Source organism: Marmota monax, unplaced genomic scaffold, assembly GCF_021218885.2.
Source record: "Marmota monax isolate L192 unplaced genomic scaffold, Marmota_monax_Labrador192_F-V1.1 WCK01_AAM20220418_F8-fsc00009, whole genome shotgun sequence".
In the NCBI taxonomy this organism is placed as follows: Eukaryota; Metazoa; Chordata; class Mammalia; order Rodentia; family Sciuridae; genus Marmota; species Marmota monax.
This window is the reverse complement of record NW_026694710.1, coordinates 20,638,884-20,660,907: the sequence shown is the minus strand read 5'-3', so window position 1 is coordinate 20,660,907 and position 22,024 is coordinate 20,638,884.

The window sequence follows — 22,024 nt, the reverse complement described above, 5'->3', positions numbered from 1 at the left end:
GTTTTTTATCACGTGAGTGTGGCCTATTAATGATAAAGGAAATTTCCTCCCTCTAATGAGTCTCGCCTTTATAGACTGAAGTGAGGGCGAAGGGCTCCATTTGTGTCATAAATGGAAAGAAGCTGAAATCGTACTCCCAAGAATGTAATATGCTTAATTTTGAAGTCGGGGGAGCAGCCGTTAAAACGTACGCTGTTTCTGGGACCTACAACATGGACTCTGGGCTTTTAATCTTGATGTCATTGCCTGAATGCTGACATGTTTAAGAAACATGCTAAAATCATCTGTAGGAAACTAATTGACCTTGGGAAGCAATTTAAATAAATTCCTCACTAGCTCCTGACTTGGTAGGAGCCACCTGTGTGATGAGCCATTCAGACCATGGCTTTAGGAGCCCAATTCGTCATCAAAGGACTTTTCTTAAGGGCCCTTTGGAATTTTACCAAACAAACTGGGCAAATGTTGTTACTGACCTCTTGAAGCTTATCATTAAGGTGAGTGATAGAAAGTCCCTGCGTGGTACTGTTCATAAAGTGCTTTAGGGAGGCAGAGCCGGGTGAGGAGCACACAGGCAGTGGGAGGAGAAAACCCTGTCCTCTCACTGCTCTACAGTCACACTGTGAGGCCAGGACCCCAGGAGTGATGATTCTGCCAGCGGATGTTCCACAGCTCATGCCACATTTGAATCGGGCTACACAGAGATCAGAGACATGGTACTGATTTAGTTCCTATCTGATCCTACCCTGCCACTGCTTAAGCCCTCTAAATGGTTTTTCATGGTACCTTGAACAAACTTCCATCCCTCAGCCATGATCTTCAGAGCCCTGCACACCTTGGCTTTTCCCATTTCTTTGACCTGAACTCCTACAGGTGTACCTGACTCTTTCCTTCCCTGTCTCCCAGGCTTCTACTGTGTCTCAGCCAATCCAAACCCTCCCTCGCCTCAGCACCTGCTGCCTCTCCAGATGCAGCATCTGCCTCCAAGCCAAGAGGTTCCTCTTCTGGGACCCATTTCTGCTCAGTGTTAACTCCCCAGCCGGCCTTCCCTCACCACCCAGTCTCAGTCAGGCCTCCTCTCTTCCCCTGCCATCTTGGGGACCCATGTCTCATTTTCTCCATAGCACTGATCACTCTCAGAAGTTATCAACTTCATTAACTTTCCTCTTATATTCTCTCTCTCTCTCTCTCTCTCTCTCTCTCTCTCTCTCTCTCTCTCTCTCTCTCTCTCTCTCCCCCACCAAGAATGTCAACTCCAGGAGCCAGGAATTTTCTGGAACATGCACTGCAGTATTTCCTGCATGTCCATGCATGTGGTTAATACTAGAAAAAGGAATGAATTAATGAAAACAAGAACAAAGATGGGTCATTTTTAGCCTGGGGTTCAGCAGACAATGAATAGACACAAAGATGAGGCTAGGGTAGAAAAGCATTTGGATGCTCAGAGGGAACAAACAGAAATGCAACTTCGTGGGTAGGCTGTGGCCTTGAAGCCATGATCCTCTCTCCAGAGCTTTGGAGACTTGGCTCCTCAGAAATAAAAGCTGAAGATGGTAAGGAACTTGAGGTCTCTGCCTCACCTGCGTATCCCTCTAGTTTACACTGTTGATGAAATCCCTGCACTTATCGTGTGTTTTTGTTTTGTTTTATACACTCAGTAAGTCCATGCTCCCTCCAGTTCCTGGTCTCTAATGCCAGGTTTTACCGTCTTCTCACAGGAGAAAGAGGCCTTCTGCATAAATGACAGCTCTGGAAAAGCCACTCCTGCCTAAGCAGGAGCTAGGGGGTACACAACTAGAGGACATGTGCTTTCCGTCCTCTGCGGGGTGGTGGACAAGCCCATCTCTGAGTGTATGCGAAAATGTCAGCTGTCACATTTGAGGGCAGCCAGCCAGTCCAGGCCAGCCCTCAAGGTGGAGGAGTTATCAGAAGACCATCGCGGAGCACTTAATGGACCTCCACTCCTAAATAAACACGGGGCGGGGGGTGTGCGGTGCAGCCCCCAACCTGGTGTTTGCACGTTCCTGTCAGACCAATCAATTTCATTGGCCTGTGAAGCTGCAGTGACTTCCTGGACCATGAGATTGCACAGATCTGCCTGCATGGGCACTGGTGGCTAAAATGGGAACAGTTTAATGAATTTCAAGTCAGATTCTGTATATAAAGTCCGCATCACAGGGAGATGGCCAGGTCTCTGCTCAGCACAAGACGATTTATCTTCCCTGGGTTAGACCGTGACCCTCTGCTCCCTCACCCTCCTTTCACACCAGTAACAATGTTATCTCAGTCCCTAAAGGGCCCATGAGGTCTTATTTGAGGCCCTTTAAAATCCAGAGCTGAGTGTCTGAATGACATTTTAATTGCACTGGTCACAATAAGGAGCCCTGTTAACTCTTTCAGGGAAAAGTGAACAACTTCATAAAGCCAGGCTGAATGAGGAAGAGTGTGTTATCATTGTCCTTGACACCCAAGTTCAGATTTCTGTCTGGTTTGTGTTCCCTGGTGCCTTAGACAGGCTAGCTGAGAGGGATATAAAGGGGATTGCTATCCAATGCACCTTCTGGCCCCCTTGGGTACCTCTACTCCTCATCACAGAACTTTCTTTGACTTAAGTCTCTATAGTTACCTAACTTCCATTGCACCTTGATGTGATAAATATGCCCAATATTTAGGCATTGGAAGTTACCCAGAATCTTCTAACAGTCTTCACCCCAGTGGCCCTGAGTCCACGAGTACCTTTATTAGACCTCATTTCTGTTCAGTTTCTGCTGCCCTGTCCTGATCCAATCTCCCCCAAACAACTTCTTTTTTTCATGGAATATATTTAAGGTGCACATGGTATAAAAGACATACTGAAATAATGATTACAGTCAAACACTTTCACATATCCATCACAGCTTCTTGTCACAAACAGCAAACACACCGTGCACTTTCCAATCTTGCCTTGTGTCCTGCCACCCTGTCCAGAAGGAAGGAAGCCTATTCCACCATATTCAGCTACCCAATGATATGGGCCCCAATGCCCCCTCATTGCTATGGGGACTTCCGTAAGAACTGAAGTGAAGAGTGCCCACTTCTGATAGGAATCCTGATGCTTAGATGTGCAGTTGCAGGCCTTAAAAGAAAGAGGACTTTTACTTCCTTGATGAGTTTTGTTTAGGGCTCTTGTTCCTGTGCTGTTTCTCACCATAGAAAGCATGCAAATCCAATGCATCAGTGATGCTGTCCAGGGGGAAGAAAACCCAGATGTCTGCTTCCATGATTTTGAACACAGCCTGCAAGCCTGTCTCCTTATTTCCATTGCTAAGAGAGCATATTTTACCTACAGTGAGAATGAGCATACAGCACAGAAGGTGTCTGTTAGGGCCATGAAAGAGAATGTAGAGACTGGGGTGAACTGAAGGGCATTTTTCCCATTCAGACTGAGCAGATGCCATTCAGTTCCAGACAATTCGTACCCAATAGGAAAAGTTAAAGAAGCCTCCAGACCTATGTGTATGTGAAACCTCGATTTCTAGATGTTAATTTAAATCTGAAGGCAAACAAACCATTGCATGACTCCTGTACAACTGCAGTTTTACCTGGATAAGATTAGGGTACACAATTTAGAATCACATTTCTCCAAATACATTTTAGGACATCACAGACTCCTTAGGTGTTTACAGTTCCAGAGTCCAGGAAGCTCAGATAACTGATCTAAATAATATGCAACACATTTCCCTTCTCAGTCTTCCATCTGCACTGATGTGCACCGTGCATTTCTGAAAGGGAAAGCCAGGTGACCATGAAGACCCTTCCTTCGAGGACCATCTCAAGGGACTACTGAGCCTTAGAGCAAGCTTAGGAAATTCCAGCCTTGGGAAGAGGGACCTCAGAAGCAGCCCAGGCTGCTCAAATTGCTGGCCTCAGGCCAGGGCTACAAAAGAAGTCTTTGTGGTCCACATGAGGCCCTGCCCAGCTCTCCAGGAGGTACACTGAGGTGTGGGGGAAAGCCCTTTCTAGTAATGAAGAGTTCAGTTGCTGGGTCTTGCATATCTGTCATTGGCATCTCACAGTGTGACACTGTGAGTTTCCTTCCTGTCACAACAAACATTAGGTGTGGGGAAAACAGGGATGTATAGACACACTCCTCTTCTTGAAAATCTCCAAGTTCATCAGGAAAACAGAGGTGCCAGCTGAAAAATCCAGAGGCACAATCTCTGCTTTAACCAAGGTGTGGACGTGCCCTAAGAATGAAGAAGAAGGAGCACCAGATTGGAGAAGCAAGACAGCCTCCAGGTGCTCTCCAGGTAACCCAGGGCCAGAGGGTGCCGCAGCCTGGCTGGCTGGGCAAAATAACCATAATGGGGGGCGAGTGATGAGGAACTAGTGAAAGCCGATACAGCAGGAGTGGGAGCCATTTATTGTAGGACAGTAGGGGTATATATACATAACTGAATACACAGCTTGTTTTTAATTAACATAAACTAGGTATAGCAGTCAACCAATAAGGAATCATCATCTTAATGATTACACACAGCTTAACTTAATTGACATAATCTAGACACAGCAGTCAGTCATTAAGGAATCTGTCATCTTAACGGCTTGCTGGCGTTACTTCTCAAACCACTCCCTCTGGCAAAGTGCCAGGCGCTATCTTGACTTGTTTACGACCCTAACAAGAGGGTGCTCACACCAGGCACCGTTCTCCTTCCCCAGGGGATACACATCGACAATGTCTGGTACGTGTTTCCTTGTCATAATGGAGGGGAGCAGATGTGCTACTGTCCTCTAGTGGACTTGCCACAGGCATCCTTACTAGAGCCCAGATTGCAACTAAACATCCTACAATGCACAGAATAGCCCCAACAATACCAATGTATCCATCTCAGATGTCCACAGTGCTGAGGTTGAGAAGCCCTGCCCCAGACATTCCACTCTTTCCCCAACCATTTCCAGAGTGTAAACTCCTCAAAGTCACCAGTTCACCTTACTGGTGTTTATAGGCCCAGAGGTAGACTATGGTAAGCACAAAGGGAATGAATGAGACGTGTGTTGACAAGGAGCAGCAGTGATAAGAATGTGCAGAGAACACAGGCACTTGAGGTGGCGAGCCAGCCAGGACACATGGCCTTGACTGGTGGCTAAAAGCAATAAGAGTTTACTTCTCACGATTCTGGAGCCAGAAGTCTGAAATGAAGGTGTTGGCAGGGTAGTTCTTTTTGGAGTCCTTGAGGAAGAATCCTGCCGCGTCCTTCCCTGATTCCTGTGACTCCAGGAGCTGTTTGGCTTATGAAAGCATCACTCCAAACTCCACCTCCATCCTCCTATGGCTGTTCACTTGCCGTTCTCCTCTGTCTTTAAGGGTTTCTCCTCTTCTGTGTCTTCTAAGAATGCATGGTCACTTGATTTAGAGCTCATTTGGTTAATTAAGGATGATTTCGTCTTAAGATCTTTAATGTAATCACATTTGCAAAAAGCCCTTTTCCAAATAAGGTCATTTGAGCATAGCTTTTGTTTTTTACCCTTTGGTCCCAGGGATTGAACTTAGGGGCAGTTAACTACCAAGTCACCTCCCTAGCCCTATTTTGTATTTTATTTAGAGACAGGGTCTCACTGAGTTGCTTAGTTCCTCGCTTTTGCTGAGACTGAACTCGTGATCCTCCTGCCTCATCCTCCAAAGCTGCAAGGATTACAGGCATGAGCCACTGCACCCAATTTGAGCATAGCTTTTGAGGGCCATCATTCAAGAAACTAGAGCAGACGTCCCTGCCAAGCAGAGAAAGAGAAACCTATGTAAGTAGGAAAAGTGGGCTCCCCAACCTGGGATGGAATGTCCCCGAGAGTTGGGCTTAGCGGTTCCATTTCTGATTCTCATTCAATAAGACAGCAAGATAAAATGTGAGGTCATTTCACCTTTGAACTACAAAATATTTGCCTACAGAACATATGTCCACAAACCATAAACAATGTGAAAATAGTCTGTCAAGGTCAGAGGAGTCAACAAGAGCCTCATTTGATTCACGCAGTATCCATGATTTTTAAGTCTCTGATATCCATGCTGTTGGTGAAAAGTTTCATTTTCTTGGGAATAGAGTAAAACCTGAGAAACTCCCTAAGAAGCTCTAGAGGCCACAAAGTACCTCTAGATTCCAGTCCTCAAAATAAAGAACAGTGGGCCTCTGTGTTAAAATTGGCCCTGTCACTTTAAATTATCCCCGCTTCTGGTCTTGACACAACCTTGAAAGCTGCTGCTCAGACGTGGTTGCATCAAAGCTACATTGGTGTGAGATGGGGCATATTTTAAAGTGACAGATCTAAGAAGCAAGACTTTGGTTCTCTAAATGAATATATTATTTTTAAGATGGAAATGACTCCTGGAATATCCTGTAATCCAGCATTTCTCAATAAATCTCATGTAATAAATTCTCCCCAGGTCTGAAGATCTGGTCTCAGGGCAATCATGTACATCCTGGAGCCATATTGGAAAGAGAATTGAGACAGACCGCACAGGGCAGGGGACCAAGGGTGCCTGTGAAAATGACTCCAAGGTCACATCGCCAGAGTGAGCATGAGTTTAGAGGAGGGGAGACAAATGGCCAAGTTAGCCCACAGCTCCCCTGAGCTCTAGCTGCAGAGGTGGGGCTCCGCCACCTTGTACTAACCCTGTCGTTCCTCAGTCCCTGGGAAGGTTGGAGGCCAGGTGGGAAGGCGTTTTACCCCGAATGGCTTTCAATGTAATGATACTTAATACTCTTTTTTGAAACGGTTTCCTCTTTTTCTGAATATTTTCTTGGGACTGTAACCCATTTGTATATAAAATTGGTTGAAATTGACATGTTGAAAAGTCCAGCACTACAGTGTGCTCTGTTTTCAAGGAATATAAAGTTGGGTTCTGTCTGACACCTTGAGTGTGCTTGCGAAAACAGAATGTCACATCTCAAAAGGTTGCTCTTCGTAGTTTTTTTTTTTTTTTAATAAAATAAAATAAACAGATCTCTCCAGGCAAGCAGCCCCTTTGTGCTTCAGTTTCCATGGAAATGCTCCAGTTTCCATGGAAACTCTGGCAATTGTACTCTCTCTGTGGCATGGTCTCTGCCTTGGCTGAAGGTCTGGTTTGGGCAGCTCAACTGGAGACCCTCAGATTTCAGGAAGTCACCTTTGTCAAACCAGCATATGACAGTTGGATAGATACTAAAGACCCCCTCCCATGCTCTAGGCCTGGGTGAGGACAGGAAGGTGCATCATTGTTATACAGATTAGAGGAAATGGACCTCATTTTGTTCTGAGCTACACTATCATGACTTTTCATTTGATGCAATATTTTGAAAGTTCCTCAATTTAAAAATTTAAACGTGTATCTGGAATCTTCCTTACGAAAGAACTCCAATAATATACTCCCCTCCCCAGAAGGTGGAACTTAATTTCCCTCCCCTTGAATGTGGGCTGGTCTTAGCAACTCACTTCCAGGAATAGAGTGTGGAGAGTTGAAGGCCTGTCACAGTGGAGAGCCCCGTGGACCGTGAGCTCCCTGGTATATAAGGCGATGAGACGGGGCTCTTCACCTCTGTGAGATTTTTTTCTCCAAACACAGAACCCCATCTAATCATGGGGGAGGAAGACACAGACCAAAACCCCAACTGAGGGACATTCTGCTAAGTACTTGAATCATAATCATCAAATTTGTCAAAATATTAAAAACAAAGAAAACAAGAGATACTCATAGTTCAAGGGAGATGAAGACACAGTGAGGAATAAATTTACTTCTTGAGTTTGATCTTGTAATATGGAAAGAGGCATCCTGGAAAAACTACTTCAACGAAGCCTATAGTTTGGTGAATACTTTTGTATCAATGCAAACTACTCAGTCTTTTCCAGATGAACTGTCCTCACACAATAGGGAAAGAAAACTGAGTGAGGCGTATATGGGAACTCTCTGCTATTTTTGCAGCTTTTCTATAAGCTATTTTAAATGTAAATGATTGTTTAAATCCTTTCAGGGTTGAATAAAACTCCATTATAGTCATATATACCATATTATTTCTATTCATTCATCCGCCGATGGATACCCAGGCTGGTTCCACAGTCTAGCTATTGTGAATTGTCTGCTATAACAATGGATATGCATGTATCACTGTTGTATGATGTCTTTAATTCTTCAGGATAAATACCAAGGAGTAGTATAGGTTGGTCATATGATGGGTCCATGCCTAGTCTTTTGAGGAACCTCCATACTGATTTCCATAGTGGTTGTACTAATTTACAATCCCACCAACAGTGTATAAATGTTCCTTTTTCTCCACATCCTCTCCAGCATATATTAGTGTTAATATTCTTGATGGCTGCCATTCTGACGGGTGTGAGATGAAATCTCAGTGTAGTTTTGATCTATATTTCCTTAATTGTTAATGATGTTGAGTATTGTTTTTTTGTTTTGTTTTGTTTTGTTTTGTTTTGTTGTTGTTTGTTTTATTTTGTTTTGGGTACCAGGGATTGAAACCAGGAGTGATCAACCACTGAGCCACATCCCCAGCCCTTTTTATTTTTTATTTAGAACCAGGGTCTCTCTAAGTTGTTAGGACCTTGCTAAATTGCTGAGACTACCTTTGAACTCGTGATCTTCCTGCCTCAGCCTCCCCAGCCTCTAGGACTACAGGCATGTACCACTACTCCCAGCGAACATTCTTTTCATAGAGTTGTTGGCCATATTTATTTCTTTTTTAAATAAGTGTCTTTTTAGTTCATTTGGCCATTTATTCATTGGATCACTTTTCTTTATATCAAGTTTTTTCGGTTCTTTATATATTCTGGATATTAATCCTCTGTTAGAAAAGTAGTTAGCAAAGATTTTCTCCATTCTGCAGTTTCAGTCTTCACATTCTTGTTTCTTTTAGTTTACAGAAACTTTTAAATCTGATGTCATTACCATCTGTTAACTCTCGGCATTATGCCCTGAGTTATAGAGGTCCCATTGAGAAAGTTGTTACCTGTGCCTATACACTAGAGTGTTGACCCTGTGTCTTCTTCTAAGAGTTGCATAGTTTCTTGTCTAATTCCTAGGCTTTTGGTTCATTTTGAGTTGCCTTTTGTGCCGGGTGAAAGACTAGGAACTAGTCTCATTCTTGTACATATGGATAACCAGTTTTCTCAGCAGTTTAAAAGGCTGTTTCTCCAAAGTATGTTTTTGGCACCTTTGTCTGTCAAGCATCAGAGGACTGCATCTGTGTGGGTCTATCTCTGTGTCTTCTGTGCTGCACCACTGGTGTGTGTATCGGTCTTTATGCCAGTACCATGCAATTTTTGTTACTTTAAATTCGTATAATTTAAAGTCAGGTACTGTGATGTTTCTAGAATTACTTAATAAGTTTTATTCAGTCATAAAAAAGAATGAAATTCTGTGTTTTCAGAAAAAATATATGGAACTTGAGAATATTATGTTAAGTACAATAAGCCAAACTCAGAAGGTCAAGGGTTGTATGTTTTCTCTCATGTGTTGAAGCCAGAGAGAAACAAGGAAAAGAAAAGTGAGAGTAAGAGATCTCAGAAAAATTGAAGGAAGATCAATAGAGTAGAGGAAAGGGATGGGAGGGGTGGGGGGGAGAAGAGGAGGACAAAAAAAAATACTGGGGAATGATATTGACTAAATTGTATTGTTACTTAGTATATATATGACTATGTGACAACAAATCCCAGTATATACATAACTATGGTGCAACAAAAAAATGGAAAAAAATAAAAATATATGTTTTTAAATTAAAAAAAAGAAAGAAAATTTTCAGGGTTAAAAAGAAATTGACCAAATAGGAAATAAAGAGACAGTGCCATATTTTTGTGTAATGAAATGAACTCTTGTTATGATGACAATAATGAGTTGGTATTAGAAAAGCAGAAAATAAAGATAAGAGTGGAGATGATACAGCCAGATACGGAAATCTAACACCTGATATAACATGAGGATTAGGGAAGAATCAGAAACCAACAGGCAGCCCATCTCCCCTTGCCCAGGCCCTGCGTTCTTGAACTATGATTGACATCATCACCCTCCAAAAAATGCAGATTCCTGGGCTCCACCTTCCTAATTCTGAACTAATAAGACAGGACCCAGAGATCCACCTACAGAGATATCATGGTCTCTGAAGGCTCTGAAGAAGTAGGGTCTCTCTCCATTTCCTTGGAATCTTGCTTGGCCAAGGACCATGACTAAGAGAATGCAGAAGTGACCCTATGAGATATCACGATTAAGGTTACATGGTGGTATAGATACAGATATACAGAGGGATACCCAGACAGATACCCCCTGACTTACTCTGTTGAAATTATGATTTTTTTGACATTACACTGGTGTGAAAGCATACCATAAAACCATTCTGTTTTCCACTTTGAGGACAATATTCCATAAATCACATGAGATAGTAAGCATTTTATCATAAATAGGCTGTGTAATAGATGGTTTTCCCAGATATTGGTTAATGTCTGTATTTTGAACACATTTAAGGAAAGTTAGGCTATTATGTTTGGTAGGTTTTATGTGTTAAATTCATTTTTTTTTCCTTGAAAGGTTTTCCATTTATGACACAATTATCATGATATAACTTCATCATAAAGGAGCATCTGTATTCACACACACACACACACACACACACACACTCACTCACATCCTGGTGCTTCTTTTGCTCTGACTACTTTAATAACTTATATGAGGCTAAGTAGTAAGAAACCTACAACACCTTTGTTCATTACTTGGGGAGCCCCTTCTTGGTACTGCACCACTAGGATGCGAGGAGGTCCAAGCAGTTTCTTGGAGAGGCTCACAGAGAAGGCCAGAGGCCTTGCTAACAGGTGCAGCTGAGTTCACAGCCAACCATCAGCCCAACAGCCAGCGAGAGAGTGAGCTGCCCTGAGGTCCCAGGTCCACGATGGCCCCAGGCAATGCCAGGGGAAGCAGAAGACCTGCCCAAGTGAGACCAAATGATTGCCATAATCCTGATAAATAGTAAGTAGGTACTGAGCATCATGGTGCACACCTGCAATCCCAGCAGCTTGGGAGGATTGCGAGTTCAAAAACCAGTCTCAGCAAAAGCAAGGGACTAAGCAACTCAGTGATACTCTGTCTCTAAATAAAATACAAAAAAGGGCTGGGGATGTGACTCAGTGGTTAAGTGTCCCCGAGTCCAATCCCTGGTACCAAAAATAAAAGAAGAAGGAGAAGGAGAAGGAGAAGAAGGAAGAAGGAAGAAGGAAGAAGGAAGAAGAAGAAGAAGAAGAAGAAGGAGAGATTGGACTTGAAATCTAGAATCTTTTGAAGGACTTGAAAAGGAGGCCCAGTGGAGGAGGAAGTCAAGAGAGAAGTGACCATACAGACAGCACATGTGCTGGAAGAATCTTTTTAGAAAAATAGCTTATTTGAGTTTTTATTTAAAATATATTACCAGATCATTGCAGAGATAATACCTCATACATTAAAAACATAAAGAAAAACACAAAGAATAAAACGTAACCTTTCAAAACTAGATGACTTAAGAATTTTTTTTTTCCTAAACAAATAATAGCTCTCATCCCTAAGGAATGTTGCCACTTGCTTTTAAAGAAAACAACAACAACAACAAAAATACACTTTTCTTCCTAACTGCTATGCTTATTATCCTTTTAGATTTATTGGGAGAGAGATTTTGTTCCATTAATCCTTTATATATTCCCTGCTAAGGGGACACTACTAACCAGCATTATTAACTCTTCATTAAAAACATCAAAACTTTGCAATTGTTTATTTGCACTTAAATATAGCATGCATTTTTGATGTGTAGAAATTTTAAAATATTAATAAGTTAGTGTTTTATTTTGCATTTGCAATTACTTTGGTTTTATTTTTTTTACTTAGAAAAATATTGCATATCTAGAGATTATAAAATTACCTGAAGTTTTTCTAGTTTCTCCAGGGCTTCATAAATTGATGACCCAGCCCATCTGGAATTTAGTATGATATGTGACCTCCTTGGAACACCCCTCTTTTGTCCTGAGCAGAGAGAGGTTGGCATGGTCTTAAAGCCTTGATTCTTTGAATGTGGTATGCTTCCAAAAAAAAAAATTAATGAATGTTAATATAATGCTAAAAAAATAAAATGATACACTGCACACCAACAGCAGCCTGCTGTGTTCTACAGAGACAGTTTAAAAGTAGAATGGCCTCACCAAAATCAGTAAGTATCTGCTAGAAATATTTGCAAGCTCAAATACTTAAAAATAAAAAATGTGAAAGGAACCTCCAAAGTACTCTTCACCAACTATGTCATTTTGGAGACTGGCTTAACATCTCAGCTTCGGTTTCACTTCTGCAAAATGGCCATAATCATACATTTCGTGAAAGACCATCATTGATGTGGGCTACAAAGTGTATAGAGAGGCACCATGGGGATTCACAGGGATTCTGATAGAGCTATGGTATGTTCAAAGGCATAGGCTCCCTCTTGGTACTTCTGAAGTGCACATATTTACACTTTCACATTAACTGTGCTACATTCTACATTTTTGTTTCTTCTCTGTGGCTCCCTTTGGATTGACAATCCTTAATGGCTGAGCTCCCACTGTGGTACCCAAGTACAGAAGGCCCTCAGATAATTTGTGATGAATGATAAATGACTTTACAAAGAATAGCAAAGAAAAATATCAATAAGAGAATACATTTGAAGCAAATACCAAAAAAAATATTAAAAATCAAAACTATGGAAGAAACAGCCTGCTGATACTTATTTAAAAACACAAATACATTAACTACATATCAATTTATGTAATATTCATCGTATTGTTCTCTTTGTGCCACACATAATAAAAACTAATGGATTTGCAAAAAAGGAAAAGATCTGCAGAGTGATTAAGTGAAGCTTACAAATTTCAGTTGTAAGAGAGAAAATCATTAACATGAGATGCTTGTGGACCTCCGCTTATCTGCCACAGATAAAGGCCAATCGTGCTCTGAGTTTGCCTTCTCTCCCAGTGCCCTCCGGAGAAGGTGTGTGCTCCATTTGGCTTGCTCCATGGATTTGAAGCATGAAATACAAGATGGAGCAAAGAAGAAACTGGACCAGAAAGTAGAAAAAGATTAAGTGGGGCAGACCCTGAGTGTTAAGAGTTGGGTCACTCTGCAGAGTAAAGCTGGAGGCGGGTCAGCAGGCAGGCCATCTTACTTTTTAACATACTCAGGAGTAGAAAGAAATCACGAATCCCCCACATGACTATGATTATTTACACTTTTATGAATCTCATTTGAGGTAATTCCTAGGAATTTCAGGTAATTTCTGGCACCACCGCCTTTTTGGTATGAGCATGGATGAGGAAATCCCAGCTCTCCTGCCATTTTACCTGCAGATCACTGGATGTGCATCTCCAGTGATAAGGACATGATGTAACCTCCACGTTATCAACCTAACAAAGTTGACAAGTACTTACATCATGTCCAGTCCCCTGGGGTTTCCATAGTCTATCTCCATAATCAAAGTCCCTACTATCCCTAAAATGGACAGAAAAGGACTATTTGATGGGGGTGGAGTATTTTGGGAGAACAAGACACTTTGGGGGATATGGGATTTGAGGATATGAAAAGCACATAAAAAGGGAATTCAAAACATTTCTGAGTATTAACATTAGGTCTTCTTTAATAACTAACTCTAAGGCACACATAAGAATTTGGATTCCTCTTCATAATTTTGGGCACTGTAATGTACCCCCAAATAATTAAGTCAGTAATGAATTCTACAAAATTACACATCAATACAACCTAAAGGATTTAAGACACCAACTACCAAAAATATTCTGTATCAAGTATGAAAAAAAAGGTAATAAGCCATTACAGAGAACAAAACAAGCCATTAAAATTCACAAGAAAAATATCAAATCCTTCAGGGAGTTGAACGGTGCCCTTCTCCTATCCCCTAAAAAAGATTTGTTCATATCCTGATCCCCAGAACCATAAATATTGCCTTAGTAAAAAGGATTCTTTGGAAATGTAATTAAGATAAGAATTTGTAATGAGAAGATCGTCCTGAATTATCCATGCGGGCCCTTAGCTCATGACACATCTTTATAAAACAGAACTACAAAGGAAAAAACACACAGAGGAGAAGGCAATGTGAAGATAGAGCAGAGATGTGGTCACAAGTCAAGGGATGCCATCACTAGAATCAGGACAAGATTCCAGAGGGAATATGATCCAGAGGAGACCTTATTCCTGACCTCTGACCTCCAGAACCATGAGAGAGTAAGTCTCTGTTATTCTGAACCTCCAAGTGTGAGGCAATTTGTTACAGCAGCCATAGGAAACTAATACAAACTCAAAGAGAACCATGGAAAAATAGAGGAAGAAGGGATAGAATGCAGTCAGTGCCTTTCATTGGAGAAATTGAAGATGCTCAGTGGTGGCCCGAATGTTGAGTTCTAGGTATGAAATAGGGAGAAATGGAAGAATCTAGATGAAGAGCAAGATCCCAGGGCAGGAAAGGTCTGCAGAGTCACATGGAAGACTGAGCACTCCTAAAGCCATGTAAGTGGCCCTTGACCAGATACATAAGAAAGAGCAAGAATAGATGCCTTCAGAGGGGAAAGAAAGAATAAATGACCACCACGAGTGTTCATCCCACTTGGAGTTAAACAGGTGTGCTATGCTCCCTGCATGAAAATCTTACAAACTGTGGGGGAAGACAGATGGTAATGAATGACATCACATCCTCAAACACACAACCTTAGGCTGAAATGGAGCCCCTGCAAGAGAGGAGCCGGTGTTCTGCATGCTCTAAACCAGGGACATGGCAGGGCTTCCTGAGGAGCTACGGCTAGATGAGCTGAAAAGCCAAGAACAAGGTGGCTCTCAGGCAGTTCACCATTTATCAGGACCTGGGGCCACTTATTTTCCCTTCTAACCAAAACATAATGAAGGAGGTGGTAGGCGATTGCTGTATATCTAGAGATAAATGCTTATACAACCAGTTTTCTATTTTTTAAACCACACTCTTGGCCACTTCAATATAGTAAGCTCCAAGGGAATGCTGTTGTTATTAAAGAGTACCATAGGATTTTTTTTCCTATAAATTGGAGTATTCGAGGTCTAAGTTCAGTGAAAAACCTTATTTTCCCATGATCAACTAGCAAGTCCAAGACCTGCCAGTCTATACAAAGTCTGGTCACAATTCAATGAATTCAACCCTGAAAACAGGTGAAACAGGGAAAGCCTCACATCCCAAAATAATCTGGCATTGCTGTTCTCATGATCTGAAGGACCAGCTAATTTTCTGTTTAGATTTGGCCTGAAAATATAAAGGGAAAGTTCACATGGGGACACAGGTTCTCTTTGGCCTGACCCTGTAGGGATGTTTGCCTTAACCATACATTTTTATTGTCTAGTTAAATTTTGAGTAATTCTGTTGATGGGACTTTCAGCCCTGCCCATGGACTGTGATTCATTCCACCATCAAATTAACAGCTCTTGTGGAAAATATGTTTTCATGACTTGGCCAAAAATTTCCATGGCTTAATTTCATCCCTTTTTTTTCCCAGAGAAACTCTTTGAACAAGTCCAATGATTGTGCAAATGAGAAAAAGTCTTTATTTCCAGCTGTGGCAAATGTCTAACCAACGTATCCCTTTCCACATTCCCCAGCACCACTCCTGGGAGCCTTCACTTTCTCTCTGTGTCAGCTATCAACTTTTCCTCCAATGCTAAAGCTAGTTTTACAGTATCTTGAAACACCCAATTCCTACAATTAAAAGCCATTTGGCAAAAGGAAAAGATGCCTGGATTTTCCCTGCTCATCTAAGAACAGAGAGGTTTTACCAAGTTGCTTTCTCTCTTGCCTTTTTTTCTCTGTATGACAATAAAGTTAAGATAAATGACTTCATTATATCATCTACCTGAAAATCAAAAGAGCTCACTCTACTGAAATAAAATGGAACTATAAAAGAGTATACCCACAAGAGCACCAGGCATGAATTATATAGGTTTAAATGAGAATAGTGGAATATAGAATCAGGAAAGATACATCCACAGTATGTTAATAAATTATTTGCTCAATACTGTTGTACAATAAGCCAGCCATAAAGTAAGTGGCCAGCACCAATAAATCTGTATTCTCATGTACATTGGTCCATAGGGCAACTCTACTTTGTGCCTGGAATGAGCCTGACTTGACTTTGGGACACAGATAAGACTCAGGCCTCCCCCACATGTCTCTCCTTTCATGGGGCCTGGTCTTCTCATGGTGATCACTAGAGCAAGAGCCAAGCCAATCACACAGGCATACTTCATCCTCTCCTCTCACAGGCTGTTGGATGAAATACACCACATGGTCAAGCTCTGCATCAAGGAGCTAAGAAGTATACTCTGCCCACAATGGGAGGAGAGAATACTGCTGAACAATCATTCTAACCCTCCCATGTGGCCCTTCTTCCTCATTTCTTTACACAGCCCTTTAATATACATATTCAGTTGACTTAAAGATCAAAGATTCCAATTTCTGGAATATAAATTTTGTGGGGAAAAATATCTTAAAGAGGCAACTTACCAGTCTTATTCTGTTCAGAGAAATAAAAGGTCAAGGTTCCAGAAGATTCCGTGCCTGTGAGGGCTTGCTCTCTGCTTCCAAAATGGCGCCTTCTCACTGCATCCTCACATGGCAGAATGGGTGAACACTGTCCCCACATGACAGATAAAATGACTCCCTTCCACTCCTTTAATAAGGACACTGATCTAATTCATAAGGTTTGAACACTTGTGACTGAGCCATGTCCCAAAAGGTCTCACCTTTTCATTCTAGCACATTGGGTATTTAGGTTCAAATACATGGATTTGGGGAACACGGACATTTAGACTCATCTTGCAATTTTCTTATATCAACAGCAAACTATTTCACAACTATGGATAATAATGTCATAAAAGAATTTTATGAGCACTGACTGCATACTAGGTACATTTCAGATTATTTGCATTCATTATATTTTAGCTGAATTATTATTTAAATAGCCCTGCTTAATGTCTTGCTACACATAGAATATTCTGTACAGAATTAATTCTGAAAAAAAAATGTCTTTCCAATTCACACCATTCAAAAAAAAATGTTAGTCTAAAAATATTTTGTCATTATTTAATCAATTTAATTAGCAGTCATTAAATATCTCCAAGGCTCAGTTTTTCCAACAAAGCCTAAAATAAAGTACTATTCCCCTTTGGATAGTTTTCAGGAAAGTAAAGATTAGAAAAGATTAAGGGACAACTCAGAGCGAAGCTGATATGAACCTAGAAACGCCTAATGCTAATGTCAAGGACTTCTCACTGTATCATGTATCCTTGGGTAACACTGAACCTGGGCACAGTCGAGCCTTCATTATGGTCTGTATCTTAAAGAAAGAGAAGAAAGAAAAACTAAAAGGAGAGAACAAATGATAAAAGAAGAAAGTGATAAACTTCCGGACTAGGAAAACTGAACACACATGAAATGAATCTATACAAAGCAAACCAATTTCACCCTCTAAGCCTAGGAAAACAAATTTTATGTTCCCACAGTTGAAGAATCGGTTGGTACATTCTTTCATTCATTGAACAAACAGCACTACGGATTCACACAGATCCCTGGGCGGGAGGGCAGCTTCTGCCTGAGCACTATCTAGAAGTCCAAAAGGGAAGGTGCTAGGGACACATAATGCCCACAGCTGGCTCTCAGGTTTATCAGGCCACCATTTTGTACAGATGGCCCCAAGCCCCTTTCCCAAGCATAGCCGTCCCCTTTCTGCACAGGTTTGGCCCTAACCTGCTTTCCATGCACATCCCTTACTGTCCCCACAACCCACCAGCACTCGGCTGCTAGGGTCCTTGAGCATGCACCCCCCACCCACCTCTCCACCTGCTGTTTCCTCCTTCCCTCTCTCCCCAGCAGACTTCTTCTCATCCTTTAATGTCCAATCTGATTACCAGTTCTGACATGGTTTGGATCTTAAATGTTCCCCAAATGCCATGTGCCAAAGGGTTAGTTGTCAACCTGGGACAATGACGGAAGGTGGTGGAACTTCTAGGAGGTAGGTCTAATGGAAGGAGGTTGGGCCCTTGAGGATCATATTGTGACTTTGCCCCCCTCTACCCCCCACCCCCACTTCATAGCCACCGTAAAGTGAACAGTTTCCTCCTCCACCACACACTGCCATCATGATGTTCTACCTCAGCACAGGCCCAAAGACATCGATACCAAGTGCCCATGGACTGACCTCTGAAACATGAGCCAAAATAAACCTTTCCTCCTTTTAAGTTGCTTCTAGGGTATTTGGTTACAGCAATAGAAAGCTGACGAGCACAGCTGCCCTCTGGCATTTTCCTCAGATTTTCCTAGAATACTCATGCCTTCACTCTACTGTCACTGCAGATAGGAGTGATAGTTGATTTTATGTGTCAACTTGACTGGGCTAAGGGATGTCCAGCTAGCAGGTCAAGTATCATTTCTGGGTATCTCTATAGTGTTTCCAGAAGAGATTAGCATTTGAATCAGTAGACTGAGTAGGTCCACCCTCACCTATGTGAGAGGACTTTATCCAATCCACTGAGGACTGAAAAGAAGTAAAAAGGCCGCAGAAGGGCACGTTTCCTCTCTTGTTGAATTGGGATGTCCATTTTCTCCTTTCCTCTGACATCAGAGCCCCGGGTTCTCAGGCCTTTGGACACCATGACTTACACCAGTGCCTCCCTACCCTACCACCACCCCTTCCCCTGTTCCTTATTCTCCAACCTTGGAACTGAGAACAAATTATACCACTGGTCCCCCTGGGTCCTCAGCTTATAGACTGCTTCCTGGGACTGGTGAGCCTCCGTAATCATGTGACCAAATCCCTCCCGTAGTGGAGCTCCTCATTTATATTTATATGAAGGTGAGGTTCTGTTTCTCTGGAGAACAATGGAAAAACCAGGCACCATGAAACACATCTAGTATGGCAGGTCACAGGACCAACAACCAACAGGACCATTCCCACCACTGAGTGTTGACCTCCTCACAAACAGGAAACCTCTTATGAACCTTTCTTATCACCTTATTGTACTTGCCCCAAATTTAGTAAATTAGACCACTGTACCTTCTTATAACTCTGATTGGTTTTTCCCTTGCTGGCAACTTGTTGAGGAGAAAGAGGACACGTGTTTGCTACACACAGAGGGGGAAACAGGTAGTGATGAGGACTTTTCCTTGTTTGCCTGACTTATTCCCACCCTCCTACATACACGCTGCCCCACACTCAGGAAGAACGTGTGTATGCTCTGACCATCAGGTGAGGCTAATTGGGGGCCACTAATAGGTCCGTGTACTTGAAGGTGGAACCAGACCTCAGACTCAGCTGGCTGCTACTCTGAAGCTAATAAGCTGAAACCATGGCCAGGAAGAGAGCCAGCATCTCATCCAGGAAGAGAGCCAGCATCCCAATCCAGGAAATATAAAGTGTGTGTATAACCAAAGAATCAATGACCAGCTGCCAGGCTAAAGTCTGAGCACTACAAGGGCGGAATAAGGACTTGGGTGCAAAAGAGAGAGCTCAGACAACTCAAGAAACATCACCTCTTCCGTGTGGTCCCTTTGAGATGTCAGAGTGCTGGAGTTTCTTGCCTTTGGAAGGAAATGCCAATTGGACAGGCCTCTATGAGACCACTTTCAGCACCCCACGACCATCTGTGGATCTGCTGCCCCCTTCATTTCTGAGTTACTTGGGAGTGCAATTCAAGTCTGCCACTACTGTCTCTCTATCACTAGCACCTGATGTGGGGAGTGGGCTGTCAGAGAAGAGAAGGAAGAAGAGAAAAAGGAGACAGGTTAGGGAGGGAGGGTGGGGGGGAAGGGAAGGGACATGTTCCTCAAAGTGAACATGGTTATAGAATTCCTGATCTCTACCACCACCCCAGTGACAAAGCAGTTTTTCTTCCAGGGTTCTGCATATTTTCTAAGAATACCATTGACTACCTTGCTCCATGGACCAAAACCTAGCCATGACCTCTTCTTTCTCTCACCACTCACTTCCAACTCACATGCCTACTTCTCCAAAGTAGAACACAAATCTAATGGCTTCCCATCCTTGTCAGCACCCACCCTTACGCCAGGTCCCTACTCAAGTCCTGCAGTCAGAGGGATGTTTTCTCTCCATAAGTCAGACTGCAGCATTTCTCTGCTAAAAACCCACAAATTGTGTCCCATGAGGCTTAGTCCGAATCAGAATCTGTAAAGTGATCCTGTATGACAGAGCCTGCCTGCCCTCTGACATCGTCTTCTTCTACCCCACCAGGAACACTGCCTTCTGACCACACTGTCCTTCACCGTGTGCCTTTTACATGACACACTTGTTTCCAGATCAAGGGATTTGAAGTTGAAAACCGTTTCTATACATGGCTGTCTCTGTTCAAAGTGTCAGCTTCTCAGAAAGGGCTCCCTGATGGCTCTAGTGAAAGTAGAAATGTACATATGCACACATGAGCACATACACACATATTCTCACACAGACACACTCAGTCACTCTACAGACACTCTCATATACACACACACACACGCACAGAGAGGTGCATACACACAGGTTTAAACCATCACAAAGTTAAGAATCAGTTAATTCCAGGCTGGTTCCTCCTAAACATGTGATGTTCTATTTGTCTTCCAAAAATGCAGTATCTACTATAATTTCTCAAGTCCCATGCATCCATGGAAATCTTTGCTTTAATTTAAGAGCTAGGAGAACCTCAGAAACAACAGTCATTTTTCATGTTTTCAAAGCAATCTATGGAGTAGTAGTTTAAGCTCAGTATTCTCAGTCCCTCCCAGAAACTACAGCATGATACTCATTTTGACAGCCCGAATCCTACCACACTGAGAAATGCAGGCATAAGTAGAGGCACCTGAGAATTAACTGTGCAATTCTTAGAAACATTACAGGTCTTCTGGAGCCTATGAATTGCCTCCATTTAAACTCAAAAGCCCCATGACATGGTTCCCGGGGCCTGTAAACCCTGTGATACCAACCATAATAACTCCCCTGGCAAGAGCTAAGCTTCACTTCCTGCAGCCTGTAAAGGACCTTGCCTGACCTTTAATATCAATCAGAGCTAACATGTGCCTGTGAAACCAGCCCAGGCCTGCAGCCCAGAAAGCCCCAGCTCTGCCTGGCGACCTGGCGAATGCCACAGCCACACTCTCCCCAGGATGGGAGCCCCTGCAAGCCCTCGATTTCTCCATCTCAGGGAGGAGGTAGGACCATGACCTACCCACAGGACCACGTGGAGACCAAGAGGGTTCATCTCATGCTGACTGAGGAACTGTCTTCTGCCAAGTATGGCCCAGAGTGTGGTAAGGCCCAGCTCGGAGGGGCACAGACACCAATGAAAAATGAAACCCCAAATGGGTCATTTTTTTTTTTACCAAGGTAATTCAGGTCTTATGTCAAAGCATTCATATCATAAATATCTATAATTGGATAAAGTTGTATTATGCTGCATTCAATATACCTAAGCTAATAAAAATGGAAAATAGGTATGAAAGAGAGACCTTAAGCACTTATAATAAAAACTAGTGGGTTTTAGGTTTCATCTTATCTCACAAATGTTCTGGGAAAATCCTTTGCAGGTTTTGTCTCATTCTTTCCCTTTCAATTCATCTCCAAAAATTGTCTTGAAATACTACAATCCTGTTTTTCCTAACTATTAAAATTCATCCTTATTAAAATTTTTGATTACACGTATTAATTGTGCATACTAATGGGGTACAGTGTGGTATCGGAACACATGCATACAGTGTGCACTGATCGAATCAGAATTATTAACATTTCTATCTCCTTATTTCTTTATATTTGAAGACTTCAAGCTCCCGTCTTTCAGATAGTTCTTCATAAAGCATGTACTAGCTTCTTGGGTCCTGCAGAACTGTGTCTGTGTCTTGGTACCCATTGTCCAACCTCCCTTTTCTCCTCCCCCATACCCTTTCTAGCCTCTAGTAATAACTATTCTATGGTCAGGTTGATGTTTTAGACCCCACACATGAGAAAGAACATGCCATATTTT